A 22,901-nucleotide genomic window follows, 5' to 3' on the forward strand; every position below is an offset into this window, starting at 1 on the left:
CAGCTAAAAACATAGGGGGCAACAATAATTAAAAAGCAATTAAACATTAATAGAAATAACACAATCTGTCATTCTACCAATCCATGTAAAGGTAAAGGTACCCCTGACCATTAGGTCCAGTCGTGGATGCCTCTGGGGTTGCACACTCATCTTGCTCTATAGGCTAAGGGAGCTGGCGTTTGTCCGTAGACAGCTTCTGGGTCATATGGCCAGCATGACTAATCCGCTTCTGGCGAACCAGAGCAGTGCACGGAAACGCCCTTTACCTTCCCGTTGGAGCAGTACCTATTTATCTACTTGCACTTGATGTGCTTTTGAACTGCTAGGTGGGCAGAAGCTGGGACCGAACAAAGGGAGCTCACCCGGTTGCGGGGATTCGAACTGCTAACCTTCTGATCGGCAAGCCCTAGGCTCTGTGGTTTAGTCCACAGAGCCACCCGCGTCCCGCTACAATGTATTAAAAACACAGAGACAATCATGAGAAAAACAGCAGGGCACCAACCCCTCATTAAAAGCAGCCAGTTCCCCAAAGCCTTTTGGAACAAGAAGGTCTTGCCACCTGCCAGCGGAAGAACAAGGAGGGAGCCCATTCAACTTTTCTAGGGAGGAATTCCAAAGTCTGGGAGCAGCCACTAAGAAGGCCCTTGGTGATGGATGTGACTCTTACCCTTGTACAAGATGCTATATTCCAGTCACACAAAAGTTTGAGATTCCGATATACTCCCCGTCACCCACACAACTCTTCATCCAGGCAAGCAAGACATGCTATCACAGTTCAAGATAGCTACAACTTGTATTTGGTTGCCTAATTAATACATCTGAAACATGAGTATCACAGTTCAAGAACATTGCAGCACATGAGAAGGGCACTAAGCAGAGCCAGTGAGAAATGCCCAGAGGGCAAGACATAAACCCTAGAGGGCCACATCTGCACCCTGGGCTTAAGGTCCCCCATTCCTGGTGTAGAGATATGCCTTTTAAAAAGAAACAAATAATGATGTTGATGTTTCTGTTCCCTTTCCCAAGCAGCAGGTTCCCTGAATTTCCTGTTCTTAGAATCTCTCCTGGGGAAGTTCAGCAGAACTACACCCAGGCACACCAGTTGGACATAAAAACAAAGCAAATACTTTCAGAAATCAGATTCAGTGGCAAATTCCATCCTCCCAACAAGCTATCCCTTTGCTGTTTCCTTACACGACCCCTGTTTGTTCTTGTTCAGCTTCTCCACAGCTGTGACATAACGACAGGCTCTGGAAGAATTCTGCTTGTGGCAAGGCTGTGGAGGAGAATCTGCTTTGCATTAGCACTCCACCTATTTATCAAGTCCCTGTGCAGCAAACAACACATTTCCTTTTCTTTGCCTCCCCACTGCTGGTGTCTACCAAGCTGTGCTTCTAAGCACTCTTACTTGGTAGGGAGCTCTGCGGAAATCAGCACACCATAGAATTGATCTGCATGTTTTGCACAATGCGGGTCCTTAACATGCTTGGTATACAAAAGGTCTCTGGCCTCCCCAGGCAGGACTGGGCAAATCCCTGGTGAGATGCTGCCTTCCATTGTAGACTGCAGTAAGCTATTTTGGATCAATGGCTCAGTGTAAGGCAACTTCCTTAATTGCTCATTTTGAACTGAACCACTTCAGGTGCTTGTGTATGTCTATCATATTTTTCATGCTTCCCTGAATGTGGCACATCGGGGTGGAGGGGAGAGAAAGATGCACTTAGCCTTTCTCTCCCTGATTTGTTTTCTTCATGTAGAGAGTGTGTGTGAACACACAAAAATGCTGATCGTCAACTATAGTATACAACATTATTTTTAATAGGTCAGTTGGCTGAAATGTTCTATGAGATAATGGGTTGTATTCAATTAGGTTTTACTAAGAGTAGGTCTACTGAAACTAATGGACCTAACTTAATAATGTGCATTAATTTCAGTGGGTCTACTCTGAGTAAGAACTTGTTTTATTTGGTTTAGCTGACCATTGGGGGTTTTTTATTCTCATAAGTGGGGCAGACAATCTATACCACAAGTGTTTGCCAGGAATATACACTTTCATTCTACTGGAACTCCAATGAAGCTCAGTGTGGGAAGATTAGGGGCAGACAAAAGGAAATACTTCTCAGTACAGTGCATTGTATAGAATTCACTCCCACAAGATAGCCACCAACTTGGAAGAGTTGTCTGGTTGGCCACTTTGAAAACAGTGTTCTGGACTAGGTGGACCTGAGCACAACAAAGACTTCAGTACCTCTCTTCCACATGCTCTTTAATCTAGGGTTTCAACCCAGTGAACAGGTATTTGCCCTGTCTATGAGAGAAAGAAGAATCTCTCTGTAAAAACTCACCCTCAGCAGTTTTGAAAAGCATTGTATCAAAAGCAATATTGAAATAAATCTGTTGCCTGTTAGTTCGAAGCATCTTTTTAGTTCAGCCTTTTTTTTAAAACTATCAATCTGATTAAAGGAGGGTGGGCAGAATGGGGCTGCATGGGGCCCTTGGACCAGTTTAATGTGGGTGGGAATGAGGTTGTAAAACAGGGGAACAAAAGAGGACAGGGGGCAGGGAGAGAGGAAGGAAGGAAGGAAGGAAGGAAGGAAGGAATAATGCTCCACCTACTTTGGGGTCTGGCCCCACCTACCACTAGCTTTAGCCCCGCTCACAACTGCCCTGACAGATTACCCCTAAGGAACTGTTGCCTTGAGCAGAAAAACGTTTCCCTACTCTGGATTAAACATTGCTTTTCCTACTTCTAGCTGGAATAGCAGTGGGTAAGATAAGCATATTGGATGGCATACTGTATACAAAAGAACAAAACTTCCCTAATTCAGTCTGGGCTGATGTGCCATGAGTTCCATATGATACCTGTGGGAGGAAAATATGAATCCTTGTGACCCATGTGTGTGGGGTAAATAAGAAAAGAATTGGATGGGTGCCTATATTCAAAACGCAGGGCTAAACTCACTCCCCAACAGAAGAGAGCCCCCAGCAACAGAGTTTAAACTCTAAAGTAATGTGGGAACGTAGGCTATTAAACCCTTTTCATTTCCTGTTTAGTTGCTTACAGCACTCCTCTCTTTCTACCCCTATTACAATGAACCAACCAGACACTGGTAAGTATGTTTCAAATGCTGTACTTACAAAATGTCCCAAAGTTCAGATTCATTTATTTATCCATGCAGCAGCAAGAATGCAGAATACTCTTGAGCAGAAAATACAGGAAGACAGGTTGAAACACATGTTTTCTTAGTCAGTTACATGGAGCTGAGAGAGTAAGGAAGAGAAGCAGCTTCAGTTACTCCCCCACGGTGATGAGGGGGTGTGACCTAGCCAAGTCTAGGAACAGAATTCTACAGTCTTAATCCCTTCAAGCACTAACTGACACACATGCGTAATTATGTTTGACTGCAATTTCCCATGTTATTATCATCCTCAACATAATCAATTAAACAATTAAAACTATAATAAACTGATCTGCTTGGGGGCTTCCCCAAAGAGGCATCTAGCTGGCCACTGTGAGAACAGGGTGCTGACTAAACAGGCTATTGGCCTGATCCAGCAGGGTACTCTTGTGTTCTTCTGTTATTACTTATTTGTCTTATTGAAATGCAGTGCTATTATTGAGTTCTTATTACTGAATTCTTTTTGAAATGCTTTTTGAAATTAAATGGCAGTAGATAGTTACAGAAATAATAATAATAATAATAATAATAATAATAATAATAATAATTTTACCAAAAAAATGCTTTGTGGAACTGAACCTTACCACACAGGCACACACTCAGTGACAATGTCTAGCTGGCCTCCAATAGTTTTCAGGAATGAACCACCACCTCTGATTATTTCTGCTACAAGTGATGCCTCTGAGCTTCTGCAGGTATTTAGTTGCCTTAGATGAAATGGGTTACATGCATAGCAGACACACGGATCAATTTAGCAAAAGCAAACCTTCTGGCAAAAAACACATTCCTCGCTTCAGCAAGACTCCCCTGGTGGGTGTATATGTAGATCCCTGTTCATTACACTGTTCAGTCCAGGTGAGCAATCCTCTTGACCAAACACACATCACTAGAAGCTGAAAGTGTGGGCTAGGGTTTCCTAAAAAGACTGAATGTGTAATGCAGTAATTTTAAATACATTTATACACTGAATTTAGCAGCACCAGCTCAGTTTAAACATTGCCTGTATCAGGCCATCTCTTGCCTTGCCATTTTTTAATTGTGTGTAATGTATCTAATGTATTTTGTGTTCTCATTTTGCATTTTTATGTTGTGAACCTCCCTGTGATATGGGGATGGGGGGGCAGAACCCCTGGCTTTGGGAAACCCTGGTCTAAACAATGCATCAGTTTACAGTTTTGTAGATATCTGAGTTGTAATTCACAACTGTGAATTATAAAAATGAAGGCTCTCATCCCACTCCCAAGGTAGACGTGACTAGTTATGCTAATAAATTGAAGAGCTGATCCTGTTAACAAAAGCCAGGTCCTGTGCGGCAACCAAACAGCTTGGCAAGCTGCTAGGAGCATTAGCCGCAGTTACTGAATTTATCCCACTGAAGATCTGTTTTCTCCCCCTCTCGGTTAGGAAAAGAGTTTTAGCCTGGCACAAACCTCTTTTGTTATTTGAGAATATCTGCTTGAGCCAAGTGGAAAGCAAATATGTTTCTGGTTACCTTTTGCAGCATAGAGACAAATAAAGTAGGAAAAGGTTAGGTGGGTGTGAACAAAGGTTGTCAAGATCAGGCCCAGGATAGAGGTAATACAAGATCAGGGTGAAGCAGCAGCCTTGAAAACGAAAGGTCAGAGGGAGATTTCACAGGTGAACAAAGTATCTGTGTAGAACAAGTATATATTCCTGTTTATTTGAAAGGAAGATGAATTATGGGACCTCTGTGACTACCAAGAGGTTTATACTGTTTCTACCTATATTCACAAACCTCCCTCTATCCTCCATCTAGACAACCAAGAATCATTATAAAGTCCAAGGACACATTAAAGCCAGGCCAAAACGCTTGGGGCATGAAGCAGGGCTGTGGCTTCGGGAGGCCTGAGGCCTGGAGAGAGTCCCATGGGTCAAACAGAGAGAGTTCTGAGGGCCTCATTTGGCCCACAGACCCGAGGTTGGCCACACTTGGTCCAAGCAATGCAATTTCTTTTCTTCTTCTTTTTTCTGTCCAGCCTTTGACTTCTTCCAAGCAAGTTGTGTATGCTTGTAATTTTTTCCAATATTGCCACTCAAAGTTTGAGCAAAATGTTGTATTCAGAATTTATATTTACATTTGAGTGCTTTTAGGCTTGTTAGCACATCTCGACAGTTTTGCAGGTGCCAAAAGGGGATGTTTCTTTTGCTGTTTGATGCTGTATCATTTAGTATTAGCTGGCTATCAAACACTATCACCATTACATGTTAGCTGTTAAAGGTAAAGGGACCCCTGACCATTAGGTGCAGTCGTGACCGACTCTGGGGTTGTGGCGCTCATCTCGCTTTATTGGCCGAGGGAGCCGGAGTACAGCTTCCGGGTCATGTGGCCAGCATAACTAAGCCACTTCTGGCAAAACAGAGCAGCGCACGGAAACGCCGTTTACCTTCCCGCCAGAGAGGTACCTATTTATCTACTTGTACTTTGACATGCTTTCGAACTGCTAGGTTGGCAGGAGCAGGGATCGAGCAACATGAGCTCACCCTGTCGCGGGGATTCAAACCGCCGACCTTCTGATCAGCAAGCCCTAGGCTCTGTGGTTTAACCCACAGTGCCACCCACGTCCCTATGTTAGCTGTTACACACAAATGCCAATAAGGGTGAATGGCGCATTGTCCCACCAACCTAAGCCAGTCTCACCTGCTTGCTTTTCTACTTGCTTGCTTTTCTGCTTGCAGCCAAGGGAAGACTCTGCCTGTCATAAGCGCTGGTTCCACCTATTGTTAGTCTCCTTGCCCTCCACCTTGCCAGTCCTAATGGGCACCAGTAACTACTGCGGTGACCATGGAATTACAGGACCTGAGTGCTGTGTCCAGATCAGGATACCAGGAGTCCAATATTTTGTGTAGAAAGTGGTAGGGATTCTGCAGGCCACCCTAGAATTCATTCCACACTCTGAAGGGTCTAAAATCTCATATTTAAGAGCACTGGTATGCTATTTTTCTTTTTCTAAAAATAAAAATAAAAATCTGATTCTGATTCTGATTCTGATTGCTAGATCTAGTTTTTTATTATTATTACTTGTTCCAAAGAAGATAAGTTTAAGGTTTCTACCATTGTTCTTTAACAAGAATATCAGAAAATGGAATTCCTGAGGAAGAAAAGGGCTCTCAACTCAGATAAAGAAAACAGAGTTTGACTCAGAAATGTGTGAGACAAGGTTTTATAAATGCCACGAACAAACACAAATCCCCTTTCTAAGAAGTGCACATTGACAGTTTTCTACATTATTATTGGCCAGATCGTGATTTTAGATACCTCTTTTCAAGGTTCTGTATTTTAATTGACTGTTGGCAGATTTCCCCCTGAAACCATCGTGAGAATCTGGCTGGACATTGATTTGTAGCAGACCTTCAAAACACCAAATTTCAAACTCAACCCACCTACAATGTCAAAGTCCTTTACAAAGCTCGTTCTCTGACTCATTTAAAGCGCCCCCTCACAGTTTTCCCAAGCTGCTTGTAATTCAGAAGTGCAGTATTTCTACTTTTACCTCATTTGTGTAATGCATGAGTGCCAAACTGACATATACACACACAACTAATATGCCAGTTTCAGATTCTCTAAACTTTTCATTTTTCCAGTTGTAAATTCATTTTGGCCCATTTACATATTACGGTAGTGCACAATACAATGGAAATTCGTAATTTAAAAAGTACACATTTCTTCTAATATAGGCAACTTTGCAGCAGGGTTCCCCCATCTTATGGATTTATGCATCCAATGAACAGGGTGGGAGATTCAGGAATGACAAAAGGAAGTACTTCCTCATAAACAGCACAGCTGAATTATGGAAATCACTACCACAAGGTAGAGCTCAGTTGGCAGAACATGAAACTCTTTATCTCAGGGTCATGAATTTGAGCCCCACCTTGGGTGAAAGATTCATGCATTACAGGGAGTTGGAGTAGATGGTTCTCATGGTCCCTTCCTACTCCACAGTTCTATAATTATATAATTCTATATGCTGATGGCCACAAATTTGGATGGCTTTAAAAGTGGGTCTAGACAAATCTATGGAGGTCAAGGCTACTAATGGCTACTCAACCATCACTGGACTGTCTCAATACTTTTGACACTGATTTGCAGTGGCTCTCCAATGTTTCATCTCAGAATCCTTCCCAGACCTATAAGAAGTTGCCAAGGAGTTGTCCCCTCGTGCACTCTCAGCTTGGTTGTGGGCTTCACAGGGACTTTTGGTTGGCTCAGATGGGCAAAGCTCTTCTTATGTTCTTATCAGATATGGAGTACTACTAGACCTGGAAGCTGTCAGATGCCATCAAAGGATGACGGCTGCTGCATAAATATCAGATTTCAAATGCCAATCCTGCATATCAATTATTTGCTGGATATTTCCCTTCCGGGAGAATATATGAATTCAAAATATGCAGAGGAGAATTTTGGAGGAGCTGCTCCAATGAGAACATTGGACATTTGGGTGGTGGGACTGACTTTTATTTCACCAGGAACAATATTTCACTTACTCTCTTGCCCCGAGCACCATCTTTTGCAAAACAGCCTAGAGTCTATTTACTGCTGGGCAAAGGAAGTTCCATATCACAAGAAACAATGGCCGGAATTCCTCTATCTGTGATGACTCTTGGCGTGCAGGCCCCTTCCCGTCTCCTAAGTATACATAAAGTCCCACTCCCCACTTTTTACTTCTGCTGCAGCCCCAGCTATTAAAGATGCTTTATTCTTAAAAATCTTCCTGGGGCAGGATTTTGTTTTTTAATATTAAAAAAAAACCCTTTCCTTTCTGAAAGGTGTTGAAGGTGAAAAGTTAACAATAAAGAATAAGGAAAGGGAATAACAACCTCTTTGTAGTAAATTTGACCTCGACTGTTTTCAAAAACACACACACTTGGGTTTCTAATCTAATAAGGGAAGTGCATCAGTGAGCTGATTATTCCTCTGTGATAAATCTAATTGCAGCTATTTAGCTACTGTCCCCCTCTTGTTCTCCTAATCTAAGGGGGGATGTGAGGGTATAAAGAAAGGAAAAAAATGTGAACCAAGTTATGCAAAGGCTAACATTTTAATCAGTAACAACGAAGTGTCTTGTGGGACCTTAAAGACTATGTATTATGGCATAAGATCCTGTTTATCATTAGGCCACCATCAGTCTTTATGGTGCCAAAATAGTATTTGCTGTTTTTGCCACAGGAGACTAACATGGTTACTACCCCTCTGGAATCTGCAGCCATTGAATTGTTCTGCAAAATGTAAGAAACTAAGGCTTCTTAGACATCTCACCAGAGGAGTTCATCCGATTATTCCCTTTAAATGAAACGTCATTGACAACTCCCATAAAACTCCTCCAGCAGCCAATGGCATCCCCAGCCTTTTTTCTTTGCACACAAAACTGGCCAAGGGTGGCTGCATGTTCAGTGCAACCTTGCAGTCTCTGTGGCAGGATGCAAGGCAAGATGTGGTGGCCCTTGGCAAAACTACATATCCCTGGTCTACCTGCAGCCTGGCACTGGGGTGGGTAGGGTGCCTTCCCTCCTTGGAGCTTGCAACTGCCAAAGTATCATCAGCAGACACTCATTTGATATTGTGCCTGTCTTCTGCCCTACCCCCCGCAACAGTGGTCCTCCCCTCCCTGCCTTTTTGGCCAGTCAGACTTTTCAACCTTTTTGGGTCCTTGGCTTCCTTGACCAACTACATTATTTCTGTGGCGCCCCTGTGGGGCTCAGGAGCCCAGTTATGTCAACCCTTGCCTGCAGAGCTGGCAGCCCCTCAACCTTTTTAGAACACCCTTCTTTGTGGAGTGTTACCTCAGCCTTCTCTCCTCTCCCCTTTCCTTGGGAGTCCTCTGGGCAGTCTCTGCTGCTACAAAAAGCTATGTAAGCCTTTGGGAGGCAGAGACACAAGAGGGCATCAGAGGAGGGAGGGAAGGAAGGAAGGAGAGAGAGATGAAGGCCACTGTTGCCCGTGGCACCTCTGGCCATGACACACTGATTGAAACCCACTGATTAGGGTATTGGCATACCCTCTGAGTGTCCTGATCTTCCAGGGACAGTCCCAGAATTATGAAAGCTGCCCTGGCTTCTGATTTGATCCCAGAATGTCATGGATCTGGAAACAAAGCCTTATGAGGAATGGTTGAAGGAGCTGGGTATGTTTAGCCTAGAAAAGAGAGACTGAGAGGAGATAGGATAGCCATATTCTAATATCTCAAGGGCTATTACATGGAAGAGGGAACAATGGCTTTAAATTACAAGAAAGCTGATTCTGAGTAAACATCAGGAAGAACTTTCTGACTGTAAGAACTCTTCAACAGTGAATCAGTCTGTGTCAGGAGGTTGTGGATCTCCATCCTTGAAGGCTTTTAAACAGAGTTTGCATAAAAATGTATATATTAGGGAAAAAATAGCATGTAAAACTGCTTTATCCTTGGGAAATTGCTTGCAAAATATGTAAAATGCTGGTGAATTTTAATGAGGACTATCACTATCATTACAAACCGATATAGAAATACTGTATGGAGGACTGGACTTAAGATTGGAAAAAAGGAACAATTGAGAGAAACAAAAATCAACCAATTTACCCATCCCATGGCACAGCACTACTTTCTATTGGAGATCTTAGTGCTGGGGAATTTGCTAAGGAGCATGCTCTGGCACTAAACCCTGAGAATAAACTTGGAGGTGGAGCAACCCCGCAATTAAAAAAGGATCAAGTAACAGTTCCTTTTTGAAGATACAGTGACTGTGCACTCCAAAGAGCTTGAGATATGTGGAGTGATAACAGCAGCGCCCTGTGATTGACTCGCAGCCCTGTCCAGAAGCAGGTGTTAACTCGCACTGTATGCAAAAATAGCGGAGGCGTCGCTTGTGTGAGTTTTGGGTGCTGGTTTCTAACTGATCCAGTGGTGCATGTATTCCCCTGCCACAAATTATGAAAGCCTGAGAACTTGGCGGCCATGGGGACATCTTGGCAGCTGAAGTTAGTTCACTGGCCCACTTATTTATGGCCTTGCTGCTTGAAGGCAGAACCAGATGTCCAGTCCCTGAGTTCTATAGACTGAGACTCTTGTTTGCATGAGCTTCTCACTAAATACAGATGCCAAGTGATTATAATTAAAAACAGAAAGAGAAAGCTAGTTGGTGCATCTCACCCAGGGCAACCATCTGCACTATACATTTAAAGCAGTATCATGCCACTATGAACACTCGTTGTTAGGAGACAACCCCCATTCCCCTCACAGAGCTGCAATTCCTAGAGTTCCCTGGCAAGAGGGAATTACTGTTAAACCACTCTGAGAACTGTAGCTCTGTTTTCATTCATATAAACATTTTTATTTTATTTCCTGCAAATGCACATTTTTGGGTGCCACTGTAGGTTGAAGAAGTGTGGATTTGAAAGATAGCTGTGTGTCAGTCTGCATATTGGTTCCAGAAGTGTGAATTAGGCAGGTTTGCCTTAAAACGCAAATCAAATTTATCCCCCACCTCAAAGACTGATGCAGCTTCATATGACATAGGAACAGGGCTGTTCCCATTTGCAAGGACACTGAACTTTTAAGGCAGTGTGGTGTAGTGGTTAGAGTATTAGACTAGGACCTGGGAGACCAGGATTCAAATCCTCACTCAGCCAGGAAGCTCCCTTGATGATTTTCAGCCCATCACTCACTCTCGGCTTAACCTATCTCAGAGTTGCTGTGAGGATAAAATGGGGAGGAGAATAATGCATGCCACCTTGAGCATCTTGGAGGAAATGGAGAGATATAAAAGCAACAACTAAATCCATTAAAAAATCAGCTCAGGCCACAGCCTCAGAAGTACATGTGCCATGGCTGTAAAGACCCACAATGACTGACAACTTTCAAAGATGTTATTTAATGAAATGCTGACTGAAAACAAATCAAACCAAAATTCATGCAATCTAAATTATTCAGGAGCATTTGATCCAATTGATATTCTGTTACAAGCCTAGATGCAGAAATCAGATTTCCCTATAATATAATTAAAAGCAATAACAACAACCTGACATTACTGTGTATAATAGATATTCCTTACAGTCTCTAATAACTGACACCGAAAATAAATTACTGATATTACAGTGATAGGATAATTCATAGTATGGATAGACTGAACGAATAGAAATACAAGGCAGAAGAGGGCACATAAGGGACAGGGCCATAGTTCAAGGGTAGAGCAGCTGCTTTGCATGTAGAAGGTCCCAATAACATATCCAGTATTTTTTAAAAAGATACGGGGGAAGGTGAGAGGAATGATACCTGAGACCCTGAAGAGCAGTTGCCAGTCAGAGTAGGCAGTAGGGCTAGCTGATTAACAAATGGCCTGACCAGGAATACAGCTGCTCTCCCAGAAGAGGTTAGATCAGAGGGGATGGCAGGATTTATTTGCATTTGTGTTTTAGGGGAACCAAGTTAATCTGGACTTCCTGAATTTATAAGCAAACTGAAAAATGGCTACTCTTGAAATTCACACTTCTCCAAATTTTGCAGTGCAGTATCCAAAGCTCAAAGTATATTAGGGTAAGCTAACACAAAAATGCTTACATTAGCAAAAAAAAGTACAGAAATGTAGTACAATAGGCACAATTGTTTGCAGAGGTGAATGCATGAGGTAAAATTGTGTACAAAGTGCATATAGTAGGAGAAATGCACAAAAATGTGCCGAGATAGAAATTTCATGTTTGCTTAAAAAAATTAAAATGTAAAGTTATTTGGAAAAAGATTTAAATGCAAACTAAGAGAAACCAAAATTGTCCAATTCTGGAGAGAACTCACAGCATGATAAAATAATCCTTTCTCTCTTGTTTTTGAGTTCACAACTCTCCTGTGCCTGGATCTTTCATTTCCATTTCACCCTGAGGTGCAGTCTTACAAGATTGCAAGCGGCTTCCCATCTTTATTTACCCAGAAAAGTTAAAACAACCGTTCTGTTTTCCACATGGAAAAATGGGAGATGTATTTTGAGACTCCATCTTTTCTCAAGAGTCTATTTTAACCATAACATCTTCTAAAACCCAGTACCTGGGTATAAACAAGCAGCCAATCAATGTGGTCCATTGGAGGGAGGGATTAGCAGAGAAATGTGAAAATTCCTGGCATGCTGGATTGGTAGTTATGAAGATTATTCTCGGCTCATGAGTCACTTTTAAAGGGTGTTTGTATCAAACCTCGGTCTCAGTGAAGACGATCATGCCAAATCATGCTCTCTACCTCTAATTTGTAAAAGCCGGCTTTTCTGTTAGAAACATCTTCTCCAACTGAGAATATTGCAGCCTTGCAGGGGGATATGCAATACATCAGGGGTGGGGAACCTGTGGCTATCCAGAACATCTGGGAGAGAGGCACAGGTTTCTCATCCCTGCGTCACATGGTAAGGAAGTGCTGCAGGCTGAGGTGAAGAAACAACATCAAGGAGCAGAAGGACACACTGATGATCTAAACCAGCAAGGAAGGTCGTCATGTGGAAGGCAGATCCACTGAGTTGATCATGGACTAGCCACAGTCTATCAACCTAACTGATCTTGTGGGGTTCTTGTGGAGATAAAATGGGGAGAAGGATGGGGAGAGAACAATGTACACTGGGATGAAACAACGTACTCCTGGGAGGATGGAATAAATGCCATAAATAAAAGAGTGGCTTGCCTATATTAAAAACAAAACCTAAAAATGCAGGAAAGAGTTTGAAAGGAATATCCTTGACAGGGAAAGCCCTCGAGGTCTTCCCACATTCACCAAAAGCATAATCTTAATCCCTGATCCTGTGACATGCAGTGAAACATATAGTTGACAAAAATATGTGTTGGGCAAATCCCTCACCCATGTGCCCAACACCACTTGACTGGCTGCTTTTCACAGGGGTGGGGAATCTCAGTGCAATTATATCATGTTAGGACAAGCCTAAAGCACCCACTTTTACCTATTTTCAAGGTGCAGTTCTGCATGCCAAATCTGAGTGCCGAAAAACAAAGATAAAACTCCCAGTTGTTGTATTTAATCATAGTTTCAAATACCTGTTGCAGCTCTGGAGCCAAAGACACATAAGCTCTTCAAGCACTTTTCTCACAGCTGCCATGCATCCAAAGGCCTTAATCGAGATCTTCCCTGCGGCATCCTATCCTATCATCTCTTTAAAAGAGCCTCAGAAGATCCCCACCCTTTTCCTCCCTCAACTGTGGTAAACACAACATGAATGTAGTTGCATGAATTCTGACAAGTAAAGAGCACCAAACTCCCTTTTCCTGTGAGGAAAAATGAATGATGGAGCCAATGTGGCTTGCAAGAGATGCAACCACATCACTGCAGAGATTTGTTAGTTTTCTCAGCGACAGCAAGAAAGATATAGTTCCAATTCCAGCAGTGGCCCCTTTGAAAGGTTCCTGGACACAGACTGTGCATGGGGATCAAAGCGCAACTCCTTAACCCTGGCAGATGTTGAGTGAGAATTCCACTTAAGACAGACAGGAACAGGCTCTGAGTATTTCATTCTGATTGGGAAGGCTGCCGAAATATAACCAAAGTGGCCTTTGGGGATGAATTCCCCAGCTGAAGCCATTATTTTTCCTCTTCATGCATTCCCTGTTCAATGCACAATATGCATTGTCCCTGCTAGGAAATTAGGACACTGCATTGTGTTTGTGGGCAAATAACCCGGGGGGAGGGGGAGGATTGTATTCAAAAATAGATGCAAGGAGACCTAACAGACCCACAGCTAATCAGTGTTTTGCACAGATGGCATAATTAAAATTTATGGCAGGAAAAGGGGGGGGGGATTCTATGGGCATTCCTACAGAGGAAGATGTATGGGGCATAATGAAGATTGCGCACATGGCTGGCATTTCAGAAACTCATGTCATGATTTTGCAGTAAAGCAAGTGTTGGAATCCAGGAGACAAAGTGTAACCACCTAAACACCCTACTATTCATCCACTCCCAACTACTAAAGGAGGAAGGACGGGATCATCATAGTCATCTTTTATCAGTCTGTGCATAACATAATTTGCCAGACAAGGATTCCTCCTAATTTTGGGAGGTGTGGTACAGATGAATTAACCAATATTGTAGCTTCATGGCTCATTCTTTTCCCGCTATTTTTTTAAAATGATAAATGCTGGGAAATGGAAAACAAAAAGGCTGTTTTTGAACGTATGAACCTGCCTTCTACTGAGTCAGACCACTGGTCTGTATCTTCCCATATACATAAAAATCTAAGTCTGTCATCATGCTGTGCAGTACATATGGCCACCAATAGGTGAGGATGCCAACTCCAGCACAATAAACACCAGGCATCAGAGTGAGAAAGAATCATTGGGGGTGAGCATTTAACTGAGGGTGGTGGAGCTGCTTCACAGACCGCTTTAGCAAGCCACTTTGTGAATGACAACTCCACCCATTAAATGCAGCTGCACCAAGGGTTTGGGGATTGGAGTGAGCTGTGAGAGGAGGGGGAGGATGGGCTAGGGGAGAGCTTTAAGGGGATAGGTGAGGGGTTGGGTAAAGTGTAATGGAGTCGGAACTGGTCATGTGAAGGAGAAGGTGGGGTTTGTGAGGAGAGCAAGCAGAGATGGAGCCCTTAGACGTTTAATTTCTTTTTCTTCTTTGACAGGCGGCATATTTTCTAGCTCAGGGTGGCTGCCCTGTGGCCCTCCAGATATTACTGAACTACAACTCCCATCAGCCCCTGCAACTGTGGCCAATAGAAGTGATGAGAGTTGTAGTCCAGCAAGTTCTGTCAGCCCAAAGGTGCTTTAAGTAGAGATGTCAAGGAAGTAGCAGAAAGAGGAGATGTGTCTAGATGCTTGAGAAAGAACAGTGAGTGTCCTTTTACTATCCTTGGGAACTCTCCAGATCAAGCCTTCTGTCACCTGGAACTGGGTGTGTGCAGAGCAGCTGATTGGAGTGCTGAATGGGACATAATTGTGGGCAGCTTGAGGAAGCTCCATTACGCCTGGGTGCCTGCTCACAGACCCAAGTGAGAGAGACTAGGGTGGCACTATCAGATTCCAGGAACCCTCTTGGGGGTGATCTGTGAGTTTGTTTGAGCCCTGGGTGAGAATCAGGGTAGCTGGGTGTCCGACTCTGAGGGCCAGGAGACTGAGAGGCATTGAGTGGGGAAGTGTGTCAGAAAAAGGATTTAATATTCCTTTATTAGTAATTTGTATTAATAGTTTTTTGGGGGTATTTGTTGTTAGGTTTATGTGCACTGCTTGCAGATTTTTTTAATATATTGCCCAAATAAATAAACCTCAAACTTTATATATGTATAGCCCGTGCTTTACAACTGAGCTATGGTAGGTTTACTAAAATCAATAAATTCTCAATGGCATCATTTCCACCCAAGGGAAATTATATACAGGTTGTTTGCAGGAGCATAGGAAGTTTACTTATACCAAGGTGGAATCTACACACATATAAAAACTGTTCTAAAAATGCTTTTTTAAAAAGCGTTTTTAAAAATATATTGAATTTTCCATAAAGCTCACCATCGCCATCTAGTGTAACATTGTGTATTGCACTTAAAACACGCTTAAAACATTTTATTTGCAGCTGTATAGATGAGTCCCAAGTCAGGATGTTGTTGCATCCAGTTCAATATTTCCTATACTGACTGGCAGGAGCTCTCCAGAATTTCTCTTAGACGTACCTGGAGATGCCAGGAATTGAACCTGGAACTTTCTGCATGCTCTGCCACTGAGCTACAGTCCTCCAATGGTGAGCTGCTTTCCCCAGCCCACATTTGCTGCCAAATGTCACTCCTTTTAGCCAGTGTGCTAATGGGCACAATCCAGTATAAAATAACACCAAGTTGGATACTATAAATATACCAAGCTTTTTATAGACCCATATCCAGGTGCTTTTTTTCCTCAGAGAGGCCCTCTTTCTCATTCTGCAGAGTGGAACCCTGTAGAGATGTAGGGCTGTAGAGATGTCCACCCATCACTTGGTTGGAGATGGAATAGAGCAGCAGTAAATTCAAGGCTGTATTGTGTGAGCACCAGCAGGCCTAATCTGGCACTCCTGCCAGCACATCTTTGCAGCCCTGACCTTGCTGCCTTCCTGCCCCAGCCACATCCAGGTAAACTGCAGTGAAGTCAGCAACAGAAAGAGGTATCCCTGGCTCAAAGTGGACAGAGGTCTATCCATTTTGAATAAACCCCAGTCTGCCATGGTACAGTCCAGAATTCTACCACCCAGGATGCTACAACTTTATTCTGGTTAACATGCAGATACGCTCTGTTATTACACTATGGGCCGTGTTTGTGTGTGTGTGTGTGTGTGTGTGTGTGTGTGTGTGTGTGATGTAGCTACATCTCAGAAGCTAAGCAGATGTGGGTTCTGCTGTGAGTCTCCCCACACTTGGAGCAACTTGAAAAAAGGGAGGGGTCCGAATGCAACAGACAAAAATGTGTCTCTGTTTACAAAAGTACCATACCCAAAATAGCCACATCTTCTCAGAAATGAAAACTATTCCAAGGGCTAAAAGGTTAGATGATTCTCTTGGATTCTTTTCTTGAACCAGCTCAGAATTATGTTTGAAATGCATATTGGGGTGACATCATTGTTTATGTTTGCCTGGATGCCTTCTAATTGCAATAGCAGAAACATTTTCTCAACTAGCCAAATCTCCCCTCCCATTCTCCCTACCAGTGTCATGTCCAGAAAAAGCCATTTAAAAGTTCCCAGCTTTTCAAATATCTGAGAGTGAGAGATAAGAGGGTGTGATTCAGAGAAAGTTATCCAGGGCTTCTCTTCTTCTCTCCATGCTCCTGCCCAGCAAACACAGCAGCCATGTGCAGCCCTAGAACAATGTGTTGCTCTCTTTAGATAATAACAACGTGCTTGCATCTGGGAAACTTGTCCTGATCCCATTCACACTGCTTATCTTTGGCTAGGTCATTCCTAAACTGATGAAGGCACTCCAGATGAGAGTATTGGGTCCAACAGCAACCCATGTGTTGGGCTGGAGACATCCTACCAGCACTGGCACCAGTACAACTTAACGAGATAGGGATGAGGCAGGGAAGGATGATGGTGAGGTTGGGGCTGTTCCAGATGAGCAACATCATACAACATGGGAGTGATGGTTCCAGCTACCCCACTCCTTGCCCTTTGAAACCTTATAAGCATCTGCTGCAGATGACGGACTGTGAGAAACATCAAGGAGTGGTGGTGAAACCGTAATGATCCCTTGCTATTTTTGCTATTGGATGCTGCAAATTGCTTAAGAGATCTTTTTATATCTATAGTATTGAAATGTCTTTTTTGTTATGCTATTATATTTTTGTTTTACTATGTTATTATGAAATAGTTTTTGCAGTGTTTGTTTGAAATGCATCCCTGTTTCTTTGTTGTAAGATGCTTTGAGCATGGCTTTTATGTGTGAAAAGACAATATACAAATAAAATGAATGAATGAGATAGGCTCTGCTGGTGCACCCACCCAACCCCATTGCCTCTCAGCTGCACCACTGTCCCATCTAGTTATGCTGCAGTAATGCCAGGGATGTCAAGAGGGTGCCTCTGCCCCAGCAGACAGGCTGTGTCCAGTTCTGGGCACCACACTTTAAGAAAGATATAAACTGGAGCAGGTTTAGAGGAATGCAGTTAAGATGGTTAGGTATATTCAAAACAAGGTCTGTAAAGAAGGAATGCGGGTTAGTTAGCTGAAATAAGTACTCTTCAAACTCCTGGAGAACTTTGGCATAATCGAGGACAAAGATTTGTTCTCTGCTGCCCATTTTCTTAGGTATGACTAGCTACTTGGGCTGTGAAGATTCAGGTCCTGATTCAGGCTGGATCACTTCAGGCCCAACCCAGTCCAGGCAGGATCCAGGCTCTGAATGGAGCCAGGGGTTTTGCACAGCCTTAGGGTCAAGTGCCAAGGGGGAGGGGAGAGATTTCTCACCTGCACAGTCTAATTCTCCCTTCTCCTTGCCACCTGGCTGCATGTTTAATATCCTCCCCCAAATTTTCACAGCTCCAGGTTGCTCTGAGTGAACCCAACCCAATCCGAGATGATCTGGGGCTGCATTGACCCACTCCAGACTGGATGCTCAGCCTTAGCTGCCACAGTCATCAGTCTTTAGAATTCAATTTTCTCTTTAGGGTCACTTCAAGTTAGTTTTCTGGGCAGGAGGGTGGTTGCATCTTGTCTTTATATATGCATGAGCCCTAAGGCACACACCCGCCATGTTTATATCTATAAAGTGTTGAAGGGCATACAGAAATGCATCTTGAGAAACCTGTAGTTTTTCCTCAACAGCTTCTGTATTTGCCATCTGCCCTGTACCGGGAAATGTTTAATGCCTGATGTTTTACAATTTTTTATGTGCTGTAAGCTACCCAGAGTGGCTGGAAAAACCCAGCCAGATGGGCAGGGTATAAATAATAATAATAATAATAATAATAATAATAATACTTCACATGGTGCAGAAAATAGGAGGAAAGGTTCTGTGAGACAGAATGGGAGTTTTCCTTTGTCATTTATTTACTTTTTTCAGGTTTTTTAAATTAAGAATAAAAAGAGATACAAAGGTACGCAGCAGGATACAAAACAGAAAAAACCAAATGGAGCATCAGATTAAGGTTTCAACCATTTCCAAACAAAATTGTATTTGGACTGGACTTGCCAGTGTTGAGTCTAATTTGATAAATAAGTCACAAAAAACCACCAGGTGGCTATGTTGTGGAAATATTGGAAGGGGGCTCCCTCCCCAACCCACAATACCTGTGGGTTCAGCCTGGATGACCAAAATAATCCAGACACCAATTTGTTGGCCAAACAGGATGTCTTTATTAAAAACATTGCAATAGATGACATTTAACCCCCCCCCCCCAAGGCAGAGAAGGGATGCGGGTGGCGCTGTGGGTTAAACCACAGAGCCTAGGACTTGCCGATCAGGTCGGCGGTTCGAATCCCCGCGACGGGGTGAGCTCCCGTTGCTCGATCTCTGCTCCTGCCAACCTAGCAGTTCGAAAGCACGTCAAAGTGCAAGTAGATAATTAGGTACTGCTCTGGCGGGAAGGTAAACGGCGTTTCCGTGCGCTGCTCTGATTCGCCAGAAGCGGCTTAGTCAAGCTGGCCACATGACCCGGAAGCTGTACGCTGGCTCCCTCGGACAATAAAGCGAGATGAGCGCCGCAACCCCAGAGTCTGCCACGACTGGACCTCATGGTCAGGGGTCCCTTTACCTTTACCTTTAAGGCAGAGAAGAAAATACTGCACCAGGTAAAAGACACAGAAATCTCTCTACCTTAAGCATTCCTAAACAAAAGCTATTCTGTCTGGCTAAGTCATATGGCATAACAATGGCCTTCACCCTTATCTCCTTTGTTCTTCAACAGTTTCTCTTGTTTATGTGCCACTTTGTCTTTCTTTCATGCCTCTCTTGCAAACACAACCTTCACTTGTTCAACCCTTCTCATGCACATTTCAATTTTCATTCTAGAACTCCAATAATTTCAATAATTTCTCTGACAGCACTATAGTCCAGTGGAGCAGTGTCTCCCCAGACAACCCTTAGTTGGTGACTCACATTTCTCAGATATGGCCATGAACGATTTAAACCATTTTAACACAGAATGCAGTGCATTCTTCTATCCTTGAGCTATAACCAAATAGGCTGCAGCCGTCAGGTGGGTAATCAGAGTCTTACTGTGAATTTCAGAGCTACCTTCTACAAACAGAGAAATCAAACGTAACTTAGGATCCAAGAAAACATTTTGCCCAGTAAATAATCCAATTTCCAGCACTATCTGACCCCAGAACTTATTTACTTGGACACAGTCCCACCACATGTGATGGTTGGTTCCTCTCACATTACAATGTGTTTCAAACATGACTTCTTGAGAGGGAATGGTAGGTGAGTCAGGATGGCTGACGCTGGACAAAGGGACTTGGCAAAGTGTCCTCAAAGGAAGTTGCCTTGCACAGAGTCAACTTAGCTTAGGGTTAAAAAAAGGTAAAGGTACCCCTGACCATACGGGCCAGTCTTGCCAGACTCTAGGGTTGTGCGCTCATCTCACTCTATTGGCCGGGAGCCAGCGCTGTCCGCAGACACTTCCGGGTCACGTGGCCAGCGTGACAAGCTGCATCTGGAGAGCCAGCGCAGCACACGGAACGCCGTTTACCTTCCCGCTGGTAAGCGGTCCCTATTTATCTACTCGCACCTGGGGTTATGGCTTAGGGTTGCCATATTTCAAAAAGTAAAAAAGCAGGATACCCCAAAAGTTTATGAGCTTTTTTGGGGAAGATTCCAAAAGTTGTTGAGCTTTTTCTTTGCAAAAACACATTAAAAAATTGTAATTTTTCAATTGACTTACCTAAGATCCAGGACAAAGCGCCACATTTCTGAAATCCCCCTTGGACATCATTTCTGGCTTTGAAATCCTGGACATATGGCAGCCCTAACTTTTAGCTCAGGACTGTCTACATTGACTGGCAGCAACTCTCCAGGCTTTCAGTCAGAGAAGGGATTTCAAGGACAATTACATTTAATCCCTGTGGCCGCAGCTCAGTGGAAATCACACATTGTGCATGTTTTTCTGCCATTACCACTTGAGAAACAATGTACTGGAGAGTAAACCCCACTGGACTCAATGGAACTTGGTTCGGGGGGGGCGGTTTGCATGTGTTTGCTGCTGTCAAGCCAGACCCTTGCTTGAAAGGAAGCCCCAGCAGTATAAAAGGGACCATACACTCTAGTAAATAATGCCTGCATGTCTCTTCTTCCCTGGCCACCCTGCCTTTAGACACCCCTGGATCACTCCAGGTGGGTCCAAATGATGCAAGGCTATCACAACACAATCTGTTCAAAGCCCAAATCAACCCATATCAGGTTAATGTGGTTCACTATCTGGGCTTCAGATGGATCTGACTGAGCCACTAATCTGAAAGTGCTTTAATCATTCCAAAGTGCTATAAAAATGCGGAGATTTGTATCGGTTGGGATAATAATGTGAAGGTTGGCCCTTGTGTCTGAAGCCAATAGAAGGCAGAGCATGATACCTAACAATGAGAATTTATGGCAGCAAAAGCAAGCCACACATTCTGGCTGAGGGGGAAATCTTAGGTTCCAAGTTTTTCACCAAGGAACAATAATAATTTTAATTGTGGTTGGATGTGCTATCTGTAGATCAGGCTTTTGAAACTAAACAAACAAACTGAACAGGTAATGGTGGGTCAGCTTTCCTTGACCCTCAAACCTCAGAACAATCCCAGTGATTCTGCAAGCTCCTCTGTCCACTTCCTTGGCAATCTCTTTCCCACACTTGAGAAAAAACACAGGAAGATCTAAGGAAGCCTATGTGGAAACACAGAAGACAAAAGCCACGAGTCCTGAAAATAGAACGAGAGACCATACATTTCCTTTACATATCGCAGCCAAGACCAGGATTTTGCAAAATCTTTTGGGCCCATAGGCTTTCATCATTCCCCATACACCATAAAAGGAAGCATAGTAAGGGCCATGCCATCATCAACTAAGTGCTTAAACAATCCTGTTTCCTTTCCCTCTTGACCAGTCCTTTCAAAAACTCCTTTGCGGTGCTAAAAGCTTTCCCATGTCAGAACCAAAACAAAATCTCTTTGCATCTGCACTGTGCAAATTCCCTTTCTGTTATGGGGGCATGAGAGGAACTAACAACAACAACAACAACAAAAACCCCGCCCAGTTCTAGCTCACTTCAGTGGCAAATGAAGAACGGCTGCCTTCCCATCTGCAGAAACGGAACATGCCAACTTAACCAATTGGACCCCAGCACAATAAATTCTGCTGCTCTCAATGGGCAACAGGGCTGGGGCATCCCTCTATTTGAATGAATAAATAAATAAATAAATGGAGAAGGAAGAAGCAGCATTGGGGTGCCTACTGGTCCAGTCTGGCACCATGCAAAGCCCTTGACTGCCCCTTCATTATGCACCTTGGGTACCTCATTTCAAGTGAGCAGAGAGCAGCTCAAACAACTCTCCTATTCACAGAGTGGACAATAACTTATTTAGCTCAATCTCTGTTTGGCCACTTTGCTCATGTTATAGGGATGGGCAGACCTGCTGACTTAGGCACCTCTCAGTTTTTCATTTTTCCAGTCTTAAGTTCAGTTCTCCACATTTCCAAATCAGTTTGAGGGAGATGTTGTTGTTGTTGTTTTTAAAGAAAAATCTCCATGAAAATTTATCAGCATTTCAGTGCAACTATTTTCCCTAATACACACATTTTTTGTATGCAATTCAGTCTAATGTACACATGTCTGCAACAACATTTCCTCTAAAACCTTTTCTTTTTGTACACATTATTTGGCAGGGGAACTGCACTACAAAATCTGGAGAAGACCACTATTCCCCTCAAGAACCCAGAGTTTCCCAGAGTTCTCTGGGAAGAGGGATTGACTGTTAAACCACTATGAGAATGTAGGTCTGTGAGGAGAAATGGAGTCTTCTAACAACTATCACCACCATTCAATGAACCAAAGCTCCCAGAATTCTCTGGGACAAGCCATGACTGTTTAAAGTGGTGTCATAGAGTTTTAAATGCATGTTGTGAACATTGCCTTAGTCAATGTTCTAAAGTGAGGGACTAAAGTGCATAATAGTAATCGGAGGGCTCTGTCACTTAACTAGATGATTCCTTGGCCTGATCCTTATATTCTCATTGTATCATGTATTAATGTTTTGCCTCACTTGACTCTCCCACTTTCCCCTCTTCCCCTCTTCTTTGTAACAG

General features: G+C 43.3%; 1 protein-coding gene across 3 annotated transcripts in view; it reads right to left on the bottom strand.

The window, feature by feature from the left end:
* LOC308467959 (vascular endothelial growth factor receptor kdr-like) overlaps positions 1-22,901 on the bottom strand; it is a 188,354-nt gene that overhangs the window by 154,227 nt on the left and 11,226 nt on the right. The gene's annotated exons all lie outside the window — the stretch shown is intronic.

Source organism: Podarcis pityusensis (genome assembly GCF_964106645.2).
Source record: "Podarcis pityusensis genome assembly, chromosome: Z".
In the NCBI taxonomy this organism is placed as follows: domain Eukaryota; kingdom Metazoa; phylum Chordata; class Lepidosauria; order Squamata; family Lacertidae; genus Podarcis; species Podarcis pityusensis.